The following is a 10,579-nucleotide window of genomic DNA, read 5'->3' as shown; positions in this document are numbered from 1 at the left end:
AGGTGGCCCGCCAGGAAAATGCCCTATGGCCAGTCCGGGCCTGGTAGGCAGATACACCCTGTGCAGATCGTGGCTAACTGACTGTGTTGCAAAGGAATGTGATTTCAGCCCTGCAGAGGAGGAACAGTATAGAGTGCTGTAATGAGAAAGGGACTCAGCATGCAGGGTGGAAGGGGTAGTCACGGGGCTTTGGGGGGGTAACTTAGATCTGGGAGGGCAAAGCCATGTGACACAAAATTTGGAGCCTGCGGTCCTTTAGGGACCCCCCGAGGAGATGTTAAGGGATTTGTTTTAGCAATTTCTGAAGGTTTCTCTGTCAGTGTTGGCAGGAGGCAGGGCTTTTTTTCAGTGGGAATGCGGGGGAACGCAGTTCCGGCACCTCCAGCACTGAATGTATGTAATGGCAAGGGGGTGCTGGAGGGTCTATTGATGGCGTTGTATCTATTTTCGCTGTTGGGGATCTGTTTTTCTGTGGGGTCTATTGTTGCTGGGTAAGTCTAGTGTTGCAGTGGGGGTGGGGGGAGTTTTATCTTGCTGGGGGGTCAATTGTTGCTGGGTGGGATTTACTCTTGAGGAAGAGGTCTGCGTTACATCAGAGGGGGGCGGGGTCACCCATATGTCACTGGGGAACCCCATGGCTTCCCTCACCAACGCAGAGGGGGCAGGGTCAGGTGACGGGTGGCCCCGCCCTCCTAACATAAGAAACGTCAGCGCTGAGATCCCCGCAGTGTCTCCGCAGTGGAGACAGAAGACGGATGCATGTATGGACAGCACTGGACTGAGAGATCCCCCGTCGCTGGATCAGATCAGCCAGCACTTGACCCCGGAGAGATGATCATCCGTCGCTGGATAGCAAGAGTGGATTAGCACCGCTGGAATCTTTTTTTAATTTTTTTTATTTTTAATAAAGGAATTTTTCAAAAGTGAGTTTGTCTTATTTAACCATTTTTACACTTTCTTTGTGAAATGGTAGGGGTACAGTACCCCCTTACCATTTCAAACAGGGGGGCGGGATCTGGGGGTCCCCTTGTTAAAGGGGACTTCCAGATTCTGATAAGCCCCCCGCCCGCAGACCCCCACAACCACCGGCCAGGGTTGTGGGGATGAGGCCCTTGTCCCCATCAACATGGGGACATGGTGCTTTGAGGGGTCACAGACCCCCAAAGCATCCTCCCAATGTTGAGGGCATGTGGTCTGGTACGGTTCAGGAGGGGGGGCGCTCTCTCGCCCCCCCCTCTTTTCCTGTGGCCTGCCAGGTTGCGTGCTCGGATAAAGGGTCTGGTATGGATTTTTAGGGGGACCCCCAGGTCAATTTTTTTTTATTTGATGCGGGGCTCCCCTTAATATCCATACCAGACCTGAAGGGTCTGATATGGATATTGAGGGGGACCCCTACATCAATTTTTTTTTTTATTTGACACAGGGTTCCCCTTAATATCCATACCAGACCTGAAGGGCCTGGTAATTGAATTTAGGGGTACCACCACACTTTTTTTTTATCACTGAATGAATTGTCGGCTAATACAGAGAGCACTCATGAGTGTTCTCTGTATTACGGGAGCCGACAATGGAAAGTGATTTTAAAAGACTTTTTTTCCTTGCGAAATGACACTTTGTGCAGGGACACTTCTAAGCACAGGAAAAATGCGCCCCTTCACAGGCATACTATAGACACCCCCAGGTACGAAATGTAAAGGAATATTACACTTTTATTGTTTCACTTTAATCATTATTAAAATCACTGCTCCTGAAAAAACTGCAATTTTTAAAACTTTTTTTTGCATCGATCCATGTCCCCTGGGGCAGGACCCAGGTCCCCAAACACTTTTTAGGACAGTAACTTGCATATTAGCCTTTAAAATTAACACTTTAGATTTCTCCCATAGACTTGTACATGGTGTTCCGGCTTTTCGAATTTGCCACGAAGCCCAAATTGTTCACTGTTCGCTGAACAGGCGAACAGCAATGTTCGAGTCGAACATGAGTTTGACTTGAACTCAAAGCTCATCCCTACTCGTGTCCAGGTCGCCCATATCTTTTCAGATTTCTTAGGGCAGTTTCGCCCCATATAAGTCAGCTTATAAAGTGGTAAAGCCGCATCAACAAGAGCCCTCCACTGGGGGACCGTTGGGGGGCTAGGATCCTTCCACTTAAGAAGAACCGCTTTCCTGGCATAGAAAGCCATGTAGAATATAAAGTGCTTTTTGGCTTGTGATGTCTGAATTGTATCAACAATGCCCAGTATCAAAGGCCTCGGGTCGCAGGGAACGTTGAGGTTACCTTTAGTATTAATTTCAGAGACCACCTCCCTCCAGAAGGCCTGGAGATGTTCACAGGACCATATGGCATGGAAGAAAGACCCTGGGGCTGAGGTGCATTTGGGGCATAGAGCATTCCTGTCAGGGTAAATTTTTGCTAGGCGTTCTGGCGAGTAGTAAGCTCTGTGAAGTAATCGAAGCTGGGTGAATCTGTCATGGGAGGAGATCATGAGGGAGAAGTACTGCTGAACACCCTGGCTTTGACTTTGACACAAGTGAAACTGCACTTGGAGTGCAAAGTGGAGTTGCCTTTAGTAAATCACACTCCTCAGCACAAACTCAAATTTGACTACAAATACATTGTAATCCCAATGAAAAAGGAAGCCACACATTGTTGAGAATTAAACTTTTTAATACAAGCACATTCATATGTGCGTTTAGTAAAGGTTTTTACAACACAACCAAGATATTTTGGGTATCCAAAACCCAGTTTACTAATATTTATTTTTGAGTTGTTTTTTTTGTGTAAACAGGCATGTATCAAAGCGTAAGATACAGAACACAGGAACTTACAAAGTTCAACTTGGAAAAGTGAAGACAATATCAGACATGAGTATGTACAAACTGGGCTGATATGTGACCCCTGAAAAATACAAATTTGAAAGATGCGCACAGTGTGTCAACATGTGCTATCTCCCATCATGGGGGATCAATGTACATGCTTTGGGGCTGCAACCCCTTCATCTCAGACACTTTACACAAAACATGTACATTGATCACCCATGATGTGAGATAGCGCATGTTTACACACTGTGTGCATCTTCCAAATTTGGTATTATGCTAAATCCACCTTTTTTTTTTAAATAAAACAAAAATAAAACCCTATCTAGTTTTTTCGTTTTCACACTCTCCCCAAAACATCAGTGATGTTCTTCATTTTATTTTTAACATCATTGATGTTTTGTTGTACAATTTCCAAATCCCTATTGCACACCATTATCTCCCCGATCAAGATCTGGGCACTTTCACTGGTAAAACGGGAATCTTCCTCCACATGACCTAGAAAACAAAACAAACAAACACACCATGTAATCCAAATATGGTGATATACATTGATGAGCTTACCGGAAGCTGTGTTCTCCGACATTCACCTGTTGTGGTGACAATTTGGCCAACCTCCACAATCTCTCCTTCTTCCTCCTCCTGCTACTGCTCCTGCTCCTCTGTTTCTTCTTTTGGAAGTTGCCCTTCTTTGGGAGGGGTGTGGTCCCTGGTGTCCTCATGGTCCCTGGTGTCTTCATACTTGCCGAGTCTTCTCTCCCCTATGAGAATGTAAACAAAGATTAATTAGCACACAGAGGGCATAAATAGGAATATGAAACATTGCTTGAAAGTGTTGTCCAATTGTTTTTTTGGGCCGAGTTACAAGGTGAGAACATTATTGCTGCCACTTTGTTAAGCTGGAATACTTCCCTGCAGAACGATGTTTCCTACGAACGAACGAAACCATGACCTTGAAAGTGGCCATTTAAAAATGCACAACATGAAATCCAAGCACATGGAGCATGTATGCAAGCAAGAATAATGATATGAATACACGACAACTACTTACTTTTTTTAAGAACACGCTTGATCCTTAGGTACTGCTCGTGCTCCCTCAGTTTCAGGTCTGACCAGCGTTTTCTCAGTTGATATTTGGATCGGCGTACCCCAAAATTGTTCAGAAGACTCTTCACAACTTTATTCATGATCTTGGCCTTTCTGATATTTGGGTTTGGGTAAGGTCCATACTTCCCATCATAGTCGGTCCTGTTCAATATGTCGACCATCTCCAACATCTCTCCAAAAGACATATTTGAGGCCTTAAATCTTGTCTTCCTGGATCGGGACGTTTCTGGCTCCGGGCTTTCCTCACCCTCCTCCTCGTTAGTGGAACTATTATTGCGCACCTGTGTTCTCTCCGCCATGTGCTCTCCCCACTGCGCGGGAAGCGAAGGGGCGGGGAATAGTCTGGAAAGAACGTCAGGGGCGGGCGGAGTTTCACGCATGCGCACTGTATATAAAACGCCACACATGTGTATTGTCCGTACGATCTAGGAGGAGAGTGTGAGGCACGGACGCGGCGAACGTGGAAACGAAGGTAACATTTATAAATTTGTGCTTCACTAGACTAGACTGCATGTATCTACGCCACTGTTGGGACAAGATTAGGAGGGATTTTAATTGCATTATTAGTATTTGAGGGTTTGGCTTGTGTTGTGTCTTGCAGAGAAAATGGACCCATTCACCAATCCCAACTTTATGGGGCTCTTCCTCAAGCTATACAAGGAGATGCCCTGCCTACGGCAGTTCCACAACAAATTTTATTATGACAGATCCAAGAGGAACGCATCACTGGAGAAACTGCTTGCTTTGGTGCAGATCAGGGTCCCCACGGCAGACTAGACATGTGCAGAGTAAAATATTTCGTTTCGGAATTTCGTTTTCGTCCGAAAACTTAATTTATTTAGTTACTCCCGAAATTCGTTTTTATTTATTTTGTTTTTCGTTCAAAAATTGCATTCGTCCGAAAATCCACATGAATTACGGTCGAATCTGTCTTTGAAGGCTTATGGTGTCTGTCGAATGTATAAAGAAGATTCGACGGAGCTAGTATATAGCATACTTTAGAACCCTATTAAAGTCTATGGGACTCCAACGTTCAAAATCTAAAGTGCTAATTTTAAAGGCTAATTTGCAAGTTACTGTCCTAAAAAGTGTTTGGGGACCCGGGTCCTGCCCCAGGGGACATGTATCAATGCAAAAAAAAGTTTTAAAAACGGCCGTTTTTTCGGGAGCAGTTATTTTAATAATGATTAAAGTGAAACAATAAAAGTGTAATATTCCTTTAAATTTCGTAGGGGGGGGGGGTGTTGTCTATAGTATGCCTGTGAAGGGGCTCATGTTTCTGGTGCTGGGAACTCTCCCTGCACAAAGTGTCATTTATGCAGGAAAAAAAGTCCTTTAAAATCACTCGCAGCTATTATGAATTGTCGGCTCCCGTAATACAGAAAACACTCATTGAAAGTCATTGATAAAAAAATAAATAAATAAATTAAAAAAAAAGCGTGGGGGTCCCCCAAATTCAATTACCAGGCCCTTCAGGTCTGGTATGGATATTAAGGGGAATCCTGCCTCAAATTTAAGAAAAAATTTGATGTGGGGTTCCCCCTAAATATCCATAACCAGACCCTTCAGGTCTGGTATGGATATTAAGGGGAACCCCGCGACAAATTAAAAAAAAAATTGACGTGGGGTTCCCCCTAAAAATCCATACCAGACCCTTTATCCGAGCACGCAACCTGGCAGGCCGCAGGAAAAGAGGGGGGGACGAGAGAGCGGCCCCCCCTCCCTCCTGAACCGTACCAGGCCACATGCCCTCAACATTGGGAGGATGCTTTGGGGGTCTGTGACCCCTCAAAGCACCTTGTCCCCATGTTGATGAGGACAAGGGCCTCATCCCCACAACCCTGGCCGGTGGTTGTGGAGGTCTGCGGGCAGGGGGCTTATCAGAATCTGGAAGCCCCCATTAACAAGGGGACCCCCAGATCCCGGCCCCCCCCTGTTTGAAATGGTAAGGGGGTACAAAAGTACCCCTACCATTTCACAAAGAAAGTGTAAAAAATGGTTAAATAAAACAAACACACTTTTGAAAAATTCCTTTATTAAAAATAAAAAAATAAAAAAATAAAAAAAAGATTCCAGCGGCGGTAATCCACTCTTGCTATCCAGCGACGGACGGTCATCTCTCCAGCGATGGCTCATCTCATCCAGCGCAGCGATTCCTCCATCCTTCTTCTGTCTCTGTGGAGGAGACACTGCAGGCATTCCGGCGGCTGACGTTTCTTATATACGGAGGGCGGGGCCACCCGTCACCTGACCCCGCCCCCCTCTGACGCAAGGGGAAACCCGGGGTTCCCCGTGACGTATGGGTGACCCCGCCCCCCTCTGATGTAACGGAAACCTGCCTGTGTTACATCAGAGGGGTGCGGGGTCACCCATACGTCACAGGGAACCCCGGGTTTCCCCTTGCGTCAGAGGGGGGCGGGGTCAGGTGACGGGTGGCCCCGCCCTCCGTATATAAGAAATGTCAGCCGCCGGAATGCCTGCAGTGTCTCCTCCACGGAGACAGAAGAAGGATGGATTCGCTGCGCTGGATGAGATGAGCCATCGCTGGAGAGATGACCGTCCGTCACTGGATAGCAAGAGTGGATTACCGCCGCTGGAATCTTTTTTTAATTTTTTTATTTTTAATAAAGGAATTTTTCAAAAGTGTGTTTGTTTTATTTAACCATTTTTTACACTTTCTTTGTGAAATGGTAGGGGTACTTTTGTACCCCCTTACCATTTCAAACGGGGGGGGGCGGGATCTGGGGGTCCCCTTGTTAAAGGGGGCTTCCAGATTCTGATAAGCCCCCCGCCCGCAGACCTCCACAACCACCGGCCAGGGTTGTGGGGATGAGGCCCTTGTCCTCATCAACATGGGGACAAGGTGCTTTGAGGGGTCACAGACCCCCAAAGCATCCTCCCAATGTTGAGGGCATGTGGCCTGGTACGGTTCAGGAGGGAGGGGGGCCGCTCTCTCGTCCCCCCCTCTTTTCCTGCGGCCTGCCAGGTTGCGTGCTCGGATAAAGGGTCTGGTATGGATTTTTAGGGGGAACCCCACGTCAATTTTTTTTTTATTTGACGCGGGGTTCCCCTTAATATCCATACCAGACCTGAAGGGTCTGGTTATGGATATTTAGGGGGAACCCCACGTCAAATTTTTTCTTAAATTTGAGGCAGGGTTCCCCTTAATATCCATACCAGACCTGAAGGGCCTGGTAATTGAATTTGGGGGACCCCCACGCTTTTTATTTATTTATTTATTTATTTTTTTATCAATGACTTTCAATGAGTGTTCTCTGTATTACGGGAGCCGACAATTCATAATAGCTGCGAGTGATTTTAAAGGACTTTTTTTCCTGCATAAATGACACTTTGTGCAGGGACAGTTCTAAGCACGGGAAACATGCGCCCCTTCACAGGCATACTATAGACAACACCCCCCCCCTACGAAATTTAAAGGAAAATTACACTTTTATTGTTTCACTTTAATCATTATTAAAATCACTGCTCCCGAAAAAACGGCCGTTTTTAAAACTTTTTTTTTGCATTGATACATGTCCCCTGGGGCAGGACCCGGGTCCCCAAACACTTTTTAGGACAGTAACTTGCAGAATCTTTTCTCTCTGTCAAATCTTTTTTCTCTGTCGAATATTTTCTCTATATAATCTTGGACTAATAGAGGTAAGGTTAGGCACATTCGACCACAGGTTCTATAGACACAGATTGTTGTCAGAGTCATGTCGAATCTCCTATTCTATATCGAACTGTTGTAACAATGAAAACGAAAATAAAGCATTTATTTATGTCGGATCTTTCGTTTTTCGGATTTTGTGCTTTCGTTATCGTTTGTCAAAACGAAAACGAAAATAGCTGAAATTCGGACGAAAATGCATTCGGACGAAAACGAATGCACATGTCTACGGCAGACATGGCATATCTGAATCGCAAAATTGTGACCATGAAGCTTACATATTTCAGGGAGAGGAAGAAGCACCTGGAGTCCTTGAGAGCAGGAGATCCAGATTCTGTTTATTACCCCAGGATGGTGCACTTTGACAGGCTGCATTTTCTGTTAGACCAGGGGGTACCCAGGCTACCACTCAGGCCACCACTCTCCATGCTTCCTCCAAGGCATCCTTCACCCCCAGCTGAGGCTTCTGATGACCAACCTGGGCCATCCAGGCAGCACCATGTGGTGGGGCCCAGCTTGAGACAGGCATTGCATTGTTGAACATATTTCTTGTGTTACATTTAATGATGTTAACTAGATTAGATGTTCTTATTGATCAGTAAGTTGAGATTTCTCCAAGTGGTTTACATGTCAATAGACAGTAGTGACCAAAAATGATTGGGACGGGAAAGAAAAATGCTGGTGTCAGAATGATAGTCTGTTCTATTTGGTAACAGTCAAATAGCAAAAGTCAGGAGCACAAAATTTTGTGATTGATGATCAAAAAACTAAAACTATGTCCCCTTTTCATACACAGGAAGACCTCAGTCGGGGGGAGGCTGTGGCAAGTGGCAGCCAGGAGGTCCAACAACGCCCTCCTCCTCCTGCCCCAGCTAGAGGAGCCCAGCCACAGCCTGGAAAGATGCCTGGTGGGAAGACCCAAAGGAAGACCAGAGAGTGATGGCCTGGGATGAGTCTGGTGTGCCAGAAGATGCAGCCTCTTCAAGATCACCATCCTGGCCATCTGAATTTCCTGCTCTCGAGGACTTCAGGAGCAGACTTCTCTCCCTGAGATATCTACTCCTCAGGCCACCAATTTTTTTTTTTTTTTTTTAAACATTAATTTTTATTGAAAGATTTTTCAGGAATACAAAGTGTAAACAGGTACAAAAATAGAACATAAAATCTGAAGTAAACAATACAGTCAGTTGACAATAATATGAGACAATGCAGGTTTGTCGAGAGCAGCTCAAAATAATATATATAGGGTTACAACATAAACTGGTATCAGAGTATGTGTCTACATAGTTAACTGCATTGCGGCCGGGGTCCGCACCGCATCCCCCCCGGAGGCGCCCCTTCGGGGAACTAGCTGCACCCCCGAGGAAGGACATGCACGAGACCTTTTAGAAGATCCTAAGCCGCAGAAAAATCGGCCACACAAAATTTTATCAGGTGGGTTGTATAGAGTGGGCCATTGAGTACCGCATTGTTGTAAGGTATAAGCGTTCATGAATACAATTGAGCTGTATGTACAGTAATTAAACAGAAAACATAAAACTATAACTGGGGAGGGGGAAGGGAGGGGGGAGAAGGGGAAAGGACCTCAAGTCAGGTCCTGTATAAGGAGACTGTCTTGCAGTTGCCTAAGTGTAGCTAGAGCCTTAAACATAGAAAAAAAGTGTGGCGTATCAGTCAGTGTTACATGTTAGTTTTGTACCAATCGCACCAGGGTTGCCAGTTATTCTGGAAGGCAGAGCGTCTACCCGAGAGCGTCGCCAACATAAGTTCATAGGTGTAATGGGTAGAAAGGATTCTGATAACCTCTTGGACTTCAGGGGGACGAGGAGCTTTCCAAACTCTGAGAAGGGAAAGCTTGGCTGCTAGAAATAAGTGGGTTACAAACTGCCTAAATGAAGGGGGAATGTCCTCAATTCCTACGTTGAGAAGAGCTAAGGCCGGAGTGGGGGGGATCGCTATACCCGTCACCTGTCTAAAGATCAGGAATACGCCCTTCCAGTAGTCAGCTATCTTACTGCATGACCATAAGGTATGGAATAAGGTTCCACTTTGGGAGCATTCCCTCCAGCAGAGAGGTGATATTGATTAATTAAATTTGGCGAGACGGTAGGGGGTCAAATACCACCTTTGTGTGGTTTTGTGAGCTAGCTCCCAAAGAGAGGTACTCTTAGTAGCGGCATAAGTGTAATTGATGGCCCGGTCCCATTGATCCTCAGGGATCGAAATTTCAAGATCCCTTTCCCATGCCAACATGGGCTCTGTCTTAACCAAAAGTGATTTGTCGTTAATAGTTTCATAGAACAGGGAAATACCACCTTTTTTCGTGCATTGAGCATTAAGATATTGTTTAACCCGCCAGTGGACCACGCAAGGAGGGATAGGCTTTCTGTTAAGATATGATTGTATACGATAGTAGGTAAAATATTCAGAATGAGGTAGACCATAGTCCGTCTGCAATTGAGCAAACGATTTCATTCGGGGGCCATCAAAAAGATCCGAGATCCATTGTAATCCTGAGCTGTGCCACCTGTGTAGGGACAGCTCTGGGATTAGCCAGGTCAACATTGAGATAGGCCTCGCCAATTGAGAGGTTGGGGTGTTGTGCGGGTGTGTGGAGGTCAAAAGTTTCCAGGAGTGTAGTGATGCTACTATGGGGAGTGGGAGGTCTGGCGGGGCTCGCTCTAGAAGAGGAAACGCCAGTGCCAGGTTTAGCAAGCTGCCACTGGGTATGCAGTGACGTTCTATGTCCCCCCAGAGTGAGGTCGGCGCAGTAGCGAACCAATCCCTCATTTGCGTTAAAATAGCTGCTCTGTAGTAGTCTATTAGCACAGGAAGTCCAAGGCCACCAGCTCTTCTAGTTTTACTCAATCTCTTAAAAGCGCTCCTGGCTTTCCTGCCCTCCCAGAGAAATCGTGAGAGTGAAGATTGAAGGTTGTTAAAGAAGGAATTAGGGACTGGTATGGGTACTGTCCGAAAAATATAC

Source organism: Lithobates pipiens, unplaced genomic scaffold (genome assembly GCF_037356315.1).
Source record: "Lithobates pipiens isolate NorthernLeopardFrog02 unplaced genomic scaffold, aLitPip1_a1.2 Scaffold_1, whole genome shotgun sequence".
Classification (NCBI taxonomy): domain Eukaryota; kingdom Metazoa; phylum Chordata; class Amphibia; order Anura; family Ranidae; genus Lithobates; species Lithobates pipiens.
Note: the sequence above shows the minus strand (reverse complement) of the source record.